The sequence below is a fragment of the Anabrus simplex genome, chromosome X (genome assembly GCF_040414725.1).
Source record: "Anabrus simplex isolate iqAnaSimp1 chromosome X, ASM4041472v1, whole genome shotgun sequence".
In the NCBI taxonomy this organism is placed as follows: Eukaryota; Metazoa; Arthropoda; class Insecta; order Orthoptera; family Tettigoniidae; genus Anabrus; species Anabrus simplex.
Genome location: NC_090279.1, coordinates 190,723,619 through 190,740,208, shown reverse-complemented (window position 1 = coordinate 190,740,208; position 16,590 = coordinate 190,723,619). Strand labels below are relative to the sequence as shown.

Below are 16,590 nucleotides of genomic sequence, written 5' to 3'. Positions count from 1 at the left end.
CTTTTGCAGCTGGACGGGAATGGAAACCGCATCGCACGGTGCGAGGTCAGTGGCCCCTCCACACACACTTTACACAAGTTGATGCCAGTCTGCCTAAGACGGGCGAGGCAGTCCAATATATACACGTCCGGAAGCGAAGACCAGTCTATTCTGGAGGGTTTAAGTGACGTGGCAGATGACGTAGTTGGTGTAAAGCAGACACAGGATGACAGTCTGTATGTTGAGAGTTCCCTGAGCGGAAAGACAGGTGAGCACAAAGTAAGGTTAATCCAGTGATACATAGAGGTATAGATGACAAAAGCAGATAATAATAATAGAAAGCATATAGTCCAGTAAAAACGTAGATATTGCAGAGTATATGCGACGATGTTTCCAGAAGCTTGTAGAAACGTAGATCGAAGGGTTATGGCAGGAGCACGTTACATACAGATAATATCCAGGTAGAGGAAGTGACTAATACTCGTACTAGCGATTTACGGATGATGATAAAAATATTTACGGTACATAAAGATGTAAAAGTTGAAAACTTGAAAATCAGCTGGGGATATTAACACATACATTTCATACATTTTAATTCCCCAGACTTGCCATTTTTCAATAATTACGGACTTTTAACTTAAATTCTAGTTTTGAACTTGGGTAATTTTTTATTTCTCTATATTTCAGTTCATACTTTATATTTCATACCTACGTAATATAATTGATAGATCTTTACCTTTGACATAGTGGATTGAAATTTGTATGTTTTTCATTTAAGTTCAGCGTATACCCTTAAGTAATAAAATATGGCTGATATTGAGGTTATTTGGTTTTTAGGGCATTCAGAATTGTTTGTACAAGAGATACATCTACATAATAATTAGTACAGAAATGTGTTACGTGCACACTGCTGCCGAGTTGACACAGCTCTGATGCAATTTGAAAGGAGAGTTGTAATTTGCTGCCTTCTATATTGTTTTTGAGAATTATATGAACCAAATCTTATACTGCAGTGCCTAACAATGCACATAGTAAATTTGTTTCGTAGTAACAACGATGAAAACAGGGTAGGTGTAATTTCCTTGCACAAGGTTGGAAGATGGGAGAAAAGGACTCATCATCCCACTGTTTAAAAAGGGAACAGACAAAAATGTGGAAACGATAGGGGCATATCGTTGTTGTCACGCACCCTGAAGCTGTTGGTAAAGATCATTGAAATGAAGATAGTGGAACCTTTGCTTGAGGAAGATCAACACAGATTCAAGAAAGATCAAAGTACTATGGATCTCATTTTTGCCATAAGAATACTTACAGAAAAGTACTGGGACCTTACAGAAAAGAATCTTGTGTTTACGTTTTTGGACATTGAAGAGGCTTATGACAGTGTCCCACGGAACAAGATGTGGAAATACCTGGAAGGTGACAAAGTAAATATTCTTTACCAGAATTGCTACAGCTGTGTTCAGAAAGGCAATGGATGATCAGAGTGGTCTGAGACAAAGGGAAGTGTCCAACAGCGGAGTGTTGTATCACCACTATTGTTCATAATAGTAATGGACAAGATCATAAAGTCTATCAAGAAAATGGGCAATGAACTGAATGCTCTGATATTTGCTAATGATGAGCTGTTATGGGGAGAAACAGAATCTGAAGTACACAAAAAACTGAGTGGAACAATATTTACAATAAATTTGAGATGAAGAGGAGTAAAGCAAAGACTGTAGAAATGACCGTCAACAGGAAAGGAACAAACTCTCCCTGTGCCACAGCTATTTCGTAGTGATTCTCGCATATGGTTTAGAGACATGTACTCTACTAAACAAAGACTACAGCAGAATTAGAACTATGAATCAAACTACTTAAGGTCTCTATTACCAATGTAATAAAGAAGCATAGACATCAGTAGTATGGGCACATTATGAGAATGAAGAACGAGAGACCTGACAGAAAATACTTTGGGGAAAGAGACCAAGGGTAAGGCTAAGAAAACGGAGGATAGACACAGTGAAATCAGATGTGGAGGAGAGAGGTCTCGGATGGGAAGATGTCCTGGAACAGATGACGTGTGCAGACAGGAAGAGATGGCGAGCGCATGTACTCCTCACGTGGGAAACTAGAGTTGGATGATGATGATGATGATGATGGTTGGAAAGTTACCAATCAAGATTTTACAAACCTCGAAACGACAAAATCAGCAAGAGGTTCATCTACCAGATAATCTACTGATTTACTGCGACAGGCAATGTGAACAATTGCACAAGAGTTGGTCGTCCTCGCAGTGAGAATATTAGCGACTTGTATCTGGTGAAATCCCATCCAGAAGCAGAAGATAACAGCACGGGGCCCTCATCTAGGGTACTTTTTAGATATTTATTGGCGGAGCACTGGACTCAGGAACAACTTGACTATGAACTTGGAGAATATAATGGAGGATTTTGTCCAGGAAGAAGTTATCCAGATCGAATTATCAGTTTAAAACGGATCATGAAACATCAAAGAATTAGGAACAAGAGCTTAGTCATCACTTTTGTTGATTTAAAAAAGGCACATTATAGTATCCATTTTGAGTCATTATTGAATATCCTTAAGGAATTTAATTTACATCAAAAACTTATTAGCCCTAAGAATACTAAATCCAAAGTTAAATTCAGAAGTGAAATCTGTGAATCACTTGAAATGAAAACTGGACTACATCCTTCTCCATACACAATGTCAGTTCTGTGAAACTCTACCAGTACTAAGCCATTGTTTTGTACGACTCTTCAAATGGTGTGAAAATATATGCCATTGATTCGTAGCATGTTCTGTCATACGAGAATATAAATATGACAAGACAGGGCCACCTTCTGGACAGTGAAGTAGGTAAACAAAAACTGCATCATGGATTGCCTAGTTCTCAGCCTGTCCTCCAAGTTTAAGCCCACGCAATATCTCCTTAAGCAGGCTTTGCAGTCGAGAAGCTCCCTGACTTAAATGTTCAGTACAGTAGGACATACCCTATTTCCTGTTTAATACACTGACTGACAGAGCAAATGCAACACCAAGGAGGAGTGGTTCGAAAGGGATGAAAGTTGGGGAAAAAACAGAGACGGCACGGACGAATAATTGATGTTTATTTCAAACCGATATGCAGGTTACACAATGCGCACGGCATCGACTCAGTAGGATGTAGGACCACCGCGAGCGGCGATGCACGCAGACACACGTCGAGGTACAGAGTCAATAAGAGTGCGGATGGTGTCCTGAGGGATGGTTCTCCATTCTCTGTCAACCATTTGCCACAGTTGGTCGTCCGTACGAGGCTGGGGCAGAGTTTGCAAACGGCGTCCAATGAGATCCCACACGTGTTCGATTGGTGAGAGATCGGGAGAGTACGCTGGCCACGGAAGCATCTGTACACCTCGTAGAGCCTGTTGGGAGATGCGAGCAGTGTGTGGGCGGGCATTATCCTGCTGAAACAGAGCATTGGGCAGCCCCTGAAGGTACGGGAGTGCCACCGGCCGCAGCACATGCTGCACGTAGCGGTGGGCATTTAACGTGCCTTGAATACGCACTAGAGGTGACGTGGAATCATACGCAATAGCGCCCCAAACCATGATGCCACGTTGTCTAGCGGTAGGGCGCTCCACAGTTACTGCCGGATTTGACCTTTCTCCACGCCGACGCCACACTCGTCTGCGGTGACTATCACTGACAGAACAGAAGCGTGACTCATCGGAGAACACAACGTTCCGCCATTCCCTCATCCAAGTCGCTCTAGCCCGGCACCATGCCAGGCGTGCACGTCTATGCTGTGGAGTCAATGGTAGTCTTCTGAGCGGACGCCGGGAGTGCAGGCCTCCTTCAACCAATCGACGGGAAATTGTTCTGGTCGATATTGGAACAGCCAGGGTGTCTTGCACATGCTGAAGAATGGCGGTTGACGTGGCGTGCGGGGCTGCCACCGCTTGGCGGCGGATGCGCCGATCCTCGCGTGCTGACGTCACTCGGGCTGCGCCTGGACCCCTCGCACGTGCCACATGTCCCTGCGCCAACCATCTTCGCCACAGGCGCTGCACCGTGGACACATCCCTATGGGTATCGGCTGCGATTTGACGAAGCGACCAACCTGCCCTTCTCAGCCCGATCACCATACTCCTCGTAAAGTCGTCTGTCTGCTGGAAATGCCTCCGTTGACGGCGGCCTGGCATTCTTAGCTATACACGTGTCCTGTGGCACACGACAACACGTTCTACAATGACTGTCGGCTGAGAAATCACGGTACGAAGTGGGCCATTCGCCAACGCCGTGTCCCATTTATCGTTCGCTACGTGCGCAGCACAGCGGCGCATTTCACATCATGAGCATACCTCAGTGACGTCAGTCTACCCTGCAATTGGCATAAAGTTCTGACCACTCCTTCTTGGTGTTGCATTTGCTCTGTCAGTCAGTGTATATTATAGTACCATATTTCTCCGAATCCTAGACGACGTTTTTTTCTCTCAGAATCTCATGTGAGAAATCAATGGTTGTCTTTGCATTCACGACCTAATAGTAATGAACACCGCTGGCAGCTACCACGGTAACCACGCTGCAGCTTTTCACCCCCCCCCCCCATGCGCACATAAAACTTGTTTACAATTAACGTCCTCCTCTTTGTTATGCATTTCTAGCCGCAGCAACCAGTGGTCCAGTGCCTCTATGTAACATCATTGGATCTTGGAAAATAGTGAAGAGAGAATGGCATTCTTTGAGCCTCTAAAATGTTTCTCAAATCCACAGAATGGCATTAAAACATGCGAGCCTTTGAGTAATTAGTAAAATTAAGTTTTATAAACAGCAGGAATATTTTCGTGATTGATCATCATAAAGATCCCAGCAAATTTTTCAAGGGGTTCTTGTTATATTATGGTGCCAATTTTAAATTATTGGTTATTAAACTCACAGAAATGAAGAAAAATTGTACATCCGCAAGAAAATACGGCATAGGCCTAACTAAAGCCAACATTCGGCATTAGCATGAAGACAAATATAGCTTAAAAAATGCATTCAGTGGTTCACAACAAGGACGCTTTAAAGAAGTCAAAGATGAAATTGTGAAATATGTGCGCAAAAAACGCAAGGGAGGAATGGCCATACCACGGCGCACTAAACTCATTTGTTGACCTTCAACGTTTACGTCTTCATTAGGCCTATACATTGCTAGCATTCCCTGTTGCCATTTCTTGATGGATAGAGTATTTTTGTATCCGTCTCTTGGCACAGGCCATTGCAAAGTGTAGCTTCCACCGAAGTCCCAGTCTCATCCATGGCTGTGACAATATGGAAGCTACTGGGGTATGGGTGGTGCTGAGTAATGGCATTTGGAGCACTACTAGTGTCTGAGTGTTATGAAAGGTGTTGCTCATAGGATCAGCCGTGTTGCACCTTCTGATCCAGCGAGGAAAGCAATGGCAAACTACCTCACTCCTCATCTTGCCTGGTAAGCCTCATTTGGGCTCTGGCATTGGTTTTTGTGGTTTCCCTATAACTGCATAGCCTTTAGTGGTGCTGCTTGAGGATGCAACCAGCGTCTGGACTGATGACCTAACAGACAGACAGACAGACAGACACATTGCTAGCCACTGAAGTCGGCCGAACCCGGCAAGCGAGATGTGCGTGTAGTGAAGGCCGGTTGTGCCTGACGCTGAGTAAAAGCAACAGTTTTATAGAGAGTACGAATATTTTCCTGATAGATTTTCATATTGTAGAGACGTGTGGACAGGTATTGGTGGCAAATTTTGACCGGGTTCTCTTTGATATTATGATGCCAATTTTAAGTTAATGGTTATTAAACCCGCAGAAATAAACAATAATTGTGCAGACTGAGACAGTCTAAAAACTGTGTACTTTACAAGAAAGGCATTCATATGATTTCACAAAGAAATTTTTAAACCTGATTTAATTTTTTTGAAGGAAAAAGTGGAGGTCGTCTTAAATTTGGAGAAATAAGGTAATAAGACCCCTGTTGACACAGACATTATAATTTTTACCAGGATGAGATTTGAAAGGGTGCGGCAGTATCTTGTATGTCAATGCCCTGCTTGTGTTGAAGTTGGTGGCTGTTGTTTCGTTGTGAGGTGCAAAATTATACATTAATCAGGTTTGTCAATGATATGGTATTGTACAGTAATAACTGTAATTGCTGCGAAAAGTAATCTGGAAAATAGTAAGAAACATATTTAAGTTGGTTTCTCGGGCGCAGGGTTCCCTATTTCAACATGTTTAGTAGAGCGTCTCCTATTCCGTTTAATTTTTTCATGCTTTTATTGAAAAAATTGTAGTATGTGTATGGAGTGTGGTAGGCACATTTTTTTAAAAATGTAGACTTATGTTCCTCAATGAGTACACGGAAAGAATTTTTTTTTTTTGCTAGTGGCTTTAAGTCGCACTGACACAGATAGGTCTTATGGCGACGATGGGACAGGAGAGGGTTAGGAAGGAAGCGTCCATGGCTTTAATTAATGTACAGCCCCAGCATTTGCCTGGTGTTAAAATAGGAAACCACGGAAAACCATTTTCAGGGCTGCCGACTGTGGGGTTCGAACCCACTATCTCCCGAATACTGGCTTTTAGTGTTTGGGTGAAACACATATATCGGTGAGAGTATTTAATGTACGATTGTGTTTTATGTCTCAATTAAAAGATAAAAGAGGAGGATACCTGTTGCCAAAAAAAAATCTGAAACGTAGTTTTCATGAAATAGAGCTTCAAGTTAAGGCAAAATTTGTGTTAAATATGTCATTTCGCACGCTCTGTTGGAGGTTAGCTGAACCGGGGAAAACAATTTAATAAGTCTACAAAACCCTTAATAATGACAGCTTATCTCCATTTTTTTTTTTTTTTTTTTTGTCCAAGTTAATTTTGTGTTTGAGCTAGCTTGTTTGTTCTTATTTGGATTGAAAATATTTTGGTTAGGTTTTTTTTTTTTTTGGTAGTACTTCTGCAGTGTATTTGAATTGGGTTATAATTTTTAGTTCATTATGGTTTATGCTTATTTCCTTTCATTATGTTGGAACAATTTCTGTCTCTTTTTAATTATACTTTAAGCCCAGTTTTTGTTGCAATGTTTTGAAGTTCTGATGATTGATTGTGTTGTCAGTTGCTAGTAGTGCCAAGTCATCGCAAAACCAAGGCAGGTTGTTTTGATTTTCCTGCCTGTTTTTATTTTAGGGGAGGGGGTTTATTTCTTAAACCATTTCTAGAGCACAGATTAACAAAGTCCATCGACGTGGCGTAGTCCTGTTTTGATCTCAAATGGTTCCGATAATTCATCCCTGAACTTCACTTTTGACTTGGGTCAGTTTTATCATATTTATTAATTTGGGGTGTAGTCCAAGGCGTCTTCAAATTTTTAGTAGAATGGGTGAAATTTTTTTTCTTCTCCTGTTATAATTGATTATTAGTTTGAGACTCATGATCTGGTCAGGACTGCTCCTTCAGGGTCTGAAATTTCTGGTATTCTCTTAGTTCCTTCTCAAGTTGTGACCAGACTCTGTTAAGGATGATTCTTGCAAGGATTTTGTATATGTCCAAGAGTGAGATTACCCTTTACTTGTTAAGGTCTCTTTTGTCAGCTTTTTTTTGTGTAGAGGGTGGATGATGCGTGTTGTCCACTGTTGTGGTAATTTATCTGTAATCCTTTTGTCGAGAGGGTTGCCGCCAGTAGGGTTTGAACCCACTATCTTCCAAATGCAAGCTCACAGCTGCACGTTCCTCACTGCATGTCCAAGTCACTCGGTTAAAAGGGAAAATAAAGATATTTATTGCTGAACTTGCACCCTAGTTATTTGGCTTCTTGGGTAGAAAAACAAAAATGTAAATTTGGGTCCCTTACCACGCATAGGGTCACAAAGCTGGCAATAGAAATTTTACAGCAGAGCTGAACAAAAGTGTCTGTGGTGTAACTAAGTTACGCAGCAGTTGGAGTCTTCACCACTCGGTGTAATGAGAACTTTGTGCGGTTTGTAAGATTTTTTTTTTTTTCTATTTGCTTTACGTCACACTGACACAGATAGGTTTTATGGTGACAGTGGGATAGGAAAGACCTAGGAGTGGGAAGGAAGTGACCGTGGCCATAATTAAATGACAGTCGCAGCATTAGCCTGGTGCGAAATTGGTAAACCACGGAAAACCATCTTCAGTGCTGCTGACAGCGGGGTTCGAACCCACTATCTCCCGAATGCAAGCTGATATTTATGCACCCCTAACTGCCCCACTAACTCAGCCAGTATAGAAAATTGGTGCAATCTGTAATTGAGTCTTTCTCAAAATACAGTTGTCTTGATAGCAAGTCTGTAATTAATATTTTCTGAAGTATTGTACCTTAAACATGAACTATGTTTTTTTAAATGTTCGGTATCTAACGCCAATTTTAGAACTATAAAAATCTCAAAGATGAAAAATTTGACTTTAGGTCCCTTTCCGTGCAAATGGTCACATCTTAATATAATGTAGTGGCCTACCAATTTAAGTTGTCATGCAAGTCAGTGATCAGAAAGTGTCCAACTTGTCAGAAATGGTTAGTGATTTTGTATGTAGTAGTAGTGTCAACTCTTGGAACTGCTGAACAGTTGTTATTGTTATAATTGGTACTAATAATCTGGTGTAGGGGTAGCGTGCCTGCCTCTTACCCAGAAGCCCCGAGTTCAATTCCCAGACAGGTCAGGGATTTTTACTTGGATCTAAGGGCTTGTTCGAGGTCCACTCAGCCTACGTGATTACACCTGAGGAGCCATCTGAAGGTGGCTCCTGTCTAGAAAGCAAAGATTTTTAAAAAATAATTTGCTTTACGTCGTACCGACACAGATAGGTCTTATGGCAATGACGGGATAGGAGTGGTACAGAAGCGGTCGTGGCCTTAATTAAGGTACAGCCCCGGCATTTGCCTGATGTAAAAATGGGAAACCATGGAAAACCATCTTCAGGGCTGCCAACAGTGGGGGTTCAAACCCTGTAGCCAAGAATAACGACGGAGAGGATTAGTCGTGCTGACCACATGACACCTCTTAATCTGCAGGCCTTTGGTCTGATCAGCAGTCACTTGGTAGGCCATGGCTCTTTGGGGGGCTGTTGCACCATGTGGTTTCGTACCAATAAACAACCTTAAGTTCATGAGCTTGCTGATCTTGGTTCAATTTGGAGAATTTATTATAAAATCTTTAAATTTTATCATACATATGAAACCTAGAGCCTTCGTAGCTCCTGCACCAGCATGCCAGCCTCTTACTGTTGGCTTCAGTTTTTCAAATCCCAGTCACTACATATGAAATTAGTGCTGGATAAAGCAGGGGCAGGACAGGCTATTGTCTGGTTACTCTGCTTTTCCCTGTCATTTTTCATTCCAGCGACACACTCCAGTATCATTTCATCCGTCAGTCATTAATCATTGCCTCGGTGGCTCTGGCGACCGGCACAGTTCCTATCCTCGCGCTAGATGGGGGCTTCATTCCATTCCTGACTCAGTTAAATGACTGGAAACAAGCTGAGGATCTTTATTTTCAGTACCTATGAAACCAGTTACTAGTCTTTGGACCTCCTAGAGAGCTTGGCTGAATAGTGCAGTCATTTGGCATTTAAGAGTAGAAGAGAGCTCCTCTAAGGAGAAGACAAGTGTCTTGCGACTTATAATAGCTGAAGGGATGATAAACACATTCCTTTTCAGTATATTGTGCCTGAAAAATCAGTGTGGCCTAACCAGAGAAATAACAGTACCATTGTAAACTGTGTTAAAATTAGATTAGTAAATATTTTGCAAGATTGTGTCTTCACTTGTAGGTAACTGTGTGCATCATACACACTTCCAGTTGTTGGCAGTACTACTGCATTTAATGTTTAATAACAGCAACATTACCCCTGCAGAAACCTCTGTGTGAAATGTCTCAGCGGAGATAATAAAACCCTACTGGCGCAAATCTCTTAAGGCTCAGTATTGTGAGAGTTGCTTCAAAGAATTCTGACAGTGTTCTCTACAGAATTTTTTGTTAGCAAGGTGGGGATTACCACGTAAAAAATTAATATGTGATAACATTTCATTAAGTGCAAATTTCAACTATTTTAATATTATATTATCATGAACAAGACATAGCAGGCTATTTTGAACTTCTAGTGTTCTATGCTAGTCCAGACACCGCTCATGCACACTACGCGAGTCAGGCTAGGCATTTAAACTCCGATGTAATTATGCTGACAATAATGAAAATGTTTCATTTAAATAAAAAGTTTTACATTATTTAGGCCTATATTTTAATTTGGAACACCCAATGACTAAAATGTGTTAGCCAGGTGTTCTGCCCATTAAAAAAGGCCCAGAGAGAACATTGACATCACACAGTGGTTTCTGCAGGTCGATGATATGTATCAAGTATCGCTATTGCACAAGTGGGGAGTAAAAATCTATGGTTCAGAGCAATACTATCATAAGTAGCATTTTTGCAATGTTACAACATCAAAGTAAATTGAAAATTCATTTATGCTATACATCACCATAGGGACTGATGGCGGTTGCCTAGAATGATGACAGTCGTAAGTCTCCATAGTGATCTCCAGCATAAACTTCAGTTTTGCTTTTATGTAAAGTTTGAAAAATACAAGGGTTGGGACAAAAGTTATGGCAACTATTTTTCTTGAAGATACCAGTCCGGTTGGAAAAATGTGACATATACAGACGAAAGGACAAGGTGTTAACTACATCTGTGGACAATGAATAGCACTGAAATATCGTAACACACTAACTTATTATGGTAGTATACGGGGCAATACGGCCTTCCCGGTGCAAAAGAATTACAACACAGTACACAAAGTTGACATGACAAACCTGGACCTAAAGACCCTCAAAGTAGACCCCTGCTACCGACGATGTGGGAGGCGCTGAATACCATCTGCCTCAGCATTTGCCGCACCATGTGTGAATTGGGTCACCTGTTGGCGCACAACATTAGCAATGTCCTGCCACGTAGTGGTTCCTTAATCTTTCGAATGAGATCAAAGTCACAAGGCGAAATGACGGGTGCTCCAATTCTTCCCATCACCAATGTCGCAGTAGCTGCCCTAAACGCTGTGCTTAATGTGGTTTTTCATTGTTGTGCAGGCTTATTGCACAGTCCACAAGATCTGGACGTTTCTCCCGAATGCCATGTCTTACCTATTGCACCAGGAAGTCCCTGTAGTACTGTGCGGTCACTGTTCTGCCATATGGAACAAAGTGGCAATCATTGACACCTCTGACGTCATACGCGACAATCGCCATAAATTTGACTGAGGAAGGATTCTTACGGTCTGCCTCCTTGGTGATCCAGCTTGTCGCCGCTCCGCGGACCGACTTTTCAGTTCTGGTTCGTATGCCCTGGCCCAAAATTCATCGATGGCGATTACTCGCGATTGCCGTCCTGTTGCCAGCGTGCAAGATGGTTGGAGCATATTGCATAGCGCACCCACGTTTGAACTGCCGCCAGTGCATGCGGTACCCTCGGAGAACAGCCATTTCGATGTAAGCGCGCTGCTCGAAACGGGTTACGTCCATCTCGCACGACACTCGTCAAGTGAGCCATCTGTTCTGCATACGCACTATGCCTGCTGAACATCCACGCGACACATGCGTTTGTGATCCTTTCACGTATCTACAAGGAAAAAAAAAATACTTGCCATGACTTTTGCCCCAATCCTCCAATTAGTTATGATAGTATTGCTATGAGCAGTAGAAATGCTCTCTTCTTGTGCAATAGTCTTACTGTATTGTATGTACCTAGTAATATTAATTTTTCTGTATTTTCTGTTTTCTTTGAACAGGAAAGTTCGTGATTCATCAAAGTTCCAACGCTGAACCTGGACACTTGAAATGAGGTGTTGGACTTAGGATATATTTTTAAGCTGTTTTTCTGCTTAAAATGTTGGTATTTGAGCTAAATTTCCATTAAATATTCATTTTCAACAAGATTTTTTAGTAGTTTAAGTCCAACTTTCTGAAATTTGTACAAAAGGATTTTTAATTTTAATGTAATTTAAAAATTATGAAAAAAAAAATGAAAAAAAAAAAAACTAAGTCCAAACTTTTGTAAGTTTGGTTTATTCACAACAGAAAGTCTGAAATGTAAAATCAGCAGCATGCTTTTATTAAATAAAAGGGAATATGCAAGGGATGTATTAATAAGTCATCTGTATTTTCTTCATTTATTATATCATTTCCCCAGTTTTACAATATAGTTTACATAATAATTAAAGTATACCAAAAGAATTTTGATATCTCAAGTATTCACATTACATTTTGTGTAAATTCCAGGAGATAAAAACACAAATTATACTTCAAATGTGGAAAAATTGGCAGTTATTAACAAACAGGAACAAAGCAGTTGCAAATTTTGCATTAAAAAGCAGGCAACAATAATGAACATAATAGGAATATTATCAACAAATAAATACCCTGTTTGCAACACGTCATGATTTTGACACTGCAATGCTATTACATTACCACACAACTTGTATACTTGGATCACTTCCAAAATATATAACTGCTCTAAACACCAAATATGTAAGGGATAACCATATAAAACATTTGTACAGATAATATACCTGTGAAATTTTTTTTAATATGGCTTGAAAATGATATAAGGCATTTTGTGCAAAGCAGTATTTACTGGCTACACTAAACAGATGTTCATTAAATATTTAAGGAAAAAAAATCATTTCACAAGTTCAGCCAACCATTTTCAAGAATAGTCATATATTATGAAAAGCACTATTTTAAAATTCATTGTTCATAAGAACTAATGTGTAAAAAAATGAACTACACCACTTAATTATAAGACACTAAATATTATCAAAATATAAATCTATTATGTATACATTTTATATGCATTTTCTGTACTGAAGTGATCCCACTCAAATTGCAATGATTCATTTCAGTAACAAATAAAGATACTGTGATTTTTTTTTATTAGGTAAACAAATAAGCAGTCACTTTGAAAAATCCTTTTAAATTATTTTCCCATGTTGCAATTCAAAAACTAACAGTTTTTTCATTAAAGGTTGTTAGAAAAATTTTGAGTATTTAAAAAAAATATATTCAGATAGAAGTTTAATTTAATAAATCAGAAATTACACCCGTTACTCAGTTATGTTAAAAAACATTGATTTGAAAAATGCATTTGCTTGAAGTAATACAAACTTTTCTACAAAGAGTATCACAGAAATATCTTAGCTAAAAGAAAAAACTTTACCCAGTGTTAATTAACAGTTAAAATAATTGTTATATCACCTAGTAGTATAAGAACATGGTCACACATGTAAAAACAAGAGTCTCTCAACTTTCTGCCAAAACATTTTTATAAATGAAAAATTAAGCCACTATTTTCTTGTCTTGATTGTTGAAAAATTTTCAAAGTGCCATAGCAACCTTCTCATCCTCCAAGGAGTGCAGGAAAATACAGCTCTCAACAACTGCAAAGGAGAAGAAAATATACTTTAAAATTAATCCCTTAAATTATAATGATCATATTACAATGAAACCCCATCAAGAAGCACTATTTTAAAATTCATTGTTCATAAGAACTAAGGTGTCAAAAAATGACCAACTACACCACATTCTCTTCATAATAAATATAAATTTACTACATTCATAAAAAACAGAACACCTTATAAGACTAGAGATAAATTCATATTCATAGGACATGTTCACTAGTATGTTCTGCAGAAACAATTAGCATTTCAGTCACCTAGGTTCAGCATGTGTGTTACCTAGTAGGTACTGGGTCCTCCATGGGCACTAACTTTTTTACAAGCTCAATAGCTGCAGTCGCTTAAGTGCAGCCAATATCCAGTAATCAGGAGATAGTGGGTTCGAACCCCACTGTCGGCAACCCTGAAGATGGTATTCAGTGTCTTCCCATTTTCACACCAGGCAAATGCTGGGGCTGTACCTCAAGGCCACGGCTGCTTCCTTCCTATTCCTAGGACCTTCCTATCCCACGTCGGCATAAGACGTGCCAGTGTGACAAAGCAAATAGCAAAAGATAACTTGTTACATGCGTGGTGGTATTGACATGTATAAGGCGCAAATGTCATCCTGGGGTATGGTCATCCACCCTGCATTCACCTGGTTCCACAGTTCATCTTTGGTGGTTGGCATTGGGTCAGCCATCCTTTCACCATATCCCACACATTTTTGATTGACAAATCCAGTGATCAGGCAGACCAGGGCAACAGTCTGACATCCTGTGACAAGAAGGCACATTTCCGTGCAGCAACACATCGTGCATTGTCCAGCTGAAATATGGCACCTGGGATGTCGTGCAGGAATGGTAAGGGTTCACGCACCAACTGTGATTTGTGGTTGTACCCAATCACACCCCACACCATAAGGCCTTGAGTTGGCACTATGTTTTATGCAAATGCAGTCAATGTGATGGCCCTCCCCCTGTCTTCTACCTTTTCACCAATATACATAGACAAGTCAATAAGTATCTGCAATTTTGCTTTGACTTTAGGTTGGCTCTATGGCATTGTGGGATCATCAGCCACTAGCACCATTGTCTACATATGTGGTAAGTTTCAGAGTTATCAGATCAGTACAGCTTGCACTGTTGTGATGTAAAGATGGCCATGCCACTGTTTGCACTAAGGAGGAATAGCATTCCGTATCTTATTTTGCCTGAGGGTGTACCAGGAGCAGAAATTCATAGAAGACTTTCAGCACAATACAGGAACAATGTTTTGCAACAGCAATGGGTTTACCAGTGGATTGAACAGTTCAAAAGGGGTTCAAACCAGAGATCAAACATCAAAGCATGGAATGGAAGCATCCCAGATCCCCAGTCAAAAATAAATTCAAGAGTCACCCTTCTGCAGGAAAAATGATTCTGTTTTGGGACTCACAAGGGCCAATCCTGGAATATTGCCAGGAAAAGGGGGGAAACAGTGGACATTACAGTTACATGCTGGTAAACAACCTGAAACTTGCAATTCACAACAAAGGCAGGTCAATTTTCAGGAGTTCTTTTTTGTTGCATGACAAAGCATGTCCACATACTGCCAGCCACACCGCTCAAACTCTTCAGGTGCTGAGTTTTGAGGTGTTCGAGCATCCTGCGTACAGTCCCCATCTCGCCCCGTCGGATTACCATGTTTGGCCTACTTAAAAGTGCTCTAAGAGGCCGTCGGTGAACTCCGATCAAGAGGTGAAGGAAGCTGTGCATACATGGCTTACTGTGCAACCAAATTTTCTTTTTTTGCAGAGGGTATCAGAAAGCTTGTGATTCAGTGGACCATGTGCACTAAAAAGCAGGGCAACTATGTTAAAAAATATCAATAAAAGGTGTGTGTACTCAATTTGTAATTTTTTTTTTTTACATCAAACCAACACAGATAGGTCTTATGGAGACGATGGGATAGGAAAGGCCTAGGAGTTTGAAGGAAGCAGCCATGGCCTTAAGGTACAGCCTCAGCATTTGCCTGGCGTGAAAATGGAAAACCACAGAAAACCATTTTCAGGGCTGCTGACAGTGGGATTCGAACCCACTTTCTCCCAGATGCAAGCTCACAGCCGTGCACTCCTAACTGCACGGCCAACTCGCCCGGTCTATTTGTAATAAATTATAAAAATTTATGCATACACTCATACTGTGAATACAAAAATTAGCCCCGTCTAAACACCCAGTGCCTCAGTTCATAAAAATCTTCAGGTTAGCTCCCCCTCCCTTATCTTTAACTACAATACTGAGTTCCATAAATTTACATGCCACAATTTCTCCATGATGGTGGAATACAGACTGTGAGGAAGCGGTTGAGAATCGCATGAAAGTCTGGAGAGACTGGAGCATTAAGAAGAACCTGGAAAAATGGGAAGTTTTCCTACAAGTAAGGAAGGAAACAGCCAGAACCATAAGATGGACCAAAAGACAGAGGATGAAGCAGGAATTGGATGAAATTGAAAACAACTTCAGGAAAAACAAAAGTAGAGACTTTTTGGGAAATTCAAGGAGCCTGAGTGGATATAAAGGCAGAGAACTCTTTATAATAGATAAGAATGGGGATCCGGCAGTTAGTGCGAAGGAGAACTGTAGGATACTTGCAGAATACTTTCATGACCTATTAAACTGTGAACCACCTGAAGAAGAGCTGGAGCTGGGGACAAACACAGAAGAGAGAGAGTCATGTCCTCAAACTAGAGATGAGGTCGCACAGGCCATAAGCGATCTAAAGAATAACAAAGCAACTGGAGAAGATGGAATATCAGCTGAGATGATTAAGTGGGGAGGTGACAAGGCAGTAGACAACATGACCAACATCATCGGCCAGATTTGGAGAACAAAGAAGTTACCAGAAGGATGGAAGAATGCAATCATAATACCAATACATAAGAGAGACAAGAGGGATGCAAACGACTATAGAGGAATTTCGCTACTAGAAATTGGCTATAAGGTGTTGTCGAAAGTCCTGCTCAATAGACTGGAAGAACAGTTAGAAAGTACAATTGGAGACTACCAAGCAGGATTTAGGAAGGGAAGAGGATGCATAGAACAGATATTTATACTGAAACAACTGATAGAACATAGGGCCATAAATAACAAAAAAACAGTGGTAACCTTTGTAGATTTCACT

The 16,590-nt window shown here is 40.5% G+C and overlaps 2 long non-coding RNA genes across 2 annotated transcripts in view; one reads left to right on the top strand and one right to left on the bottom strand.

The window, feature by feature from the left end:
• The window catches only part of LOC136886513 (uncharacterized), a 32,192-nt gene extending 20,065 nt beyond the window's left edge, over positions 1-12,127 (top strand). The window contains exon 4 of the long non-coding RNA XR_010861813.2: positions 11,785-12,127. This is a non-coding gene — a long non-coding RNA (uncharacterized lncRNA). The remainder of the gene's footprint in view (positions 1-11,784) is intronic.
• Positions 12,128-13,217: 1,090 nt separating this feature from the next.
• Positions 13,218-16,590, bottom strand: part of LOC137503050 (uncharacterized) — a 34,924-nt gene continuing 31,551 nt past the window's right edge. The window contains exon 3 of the long non-coding RNA XR_011019025.1: positions 13,218-13,431. This is a non-coding gene — a long non-coding RNA (uncharacterized lncRNA). The remainder of the gene's footprint in view (positions 13,432-16,590) is intronic.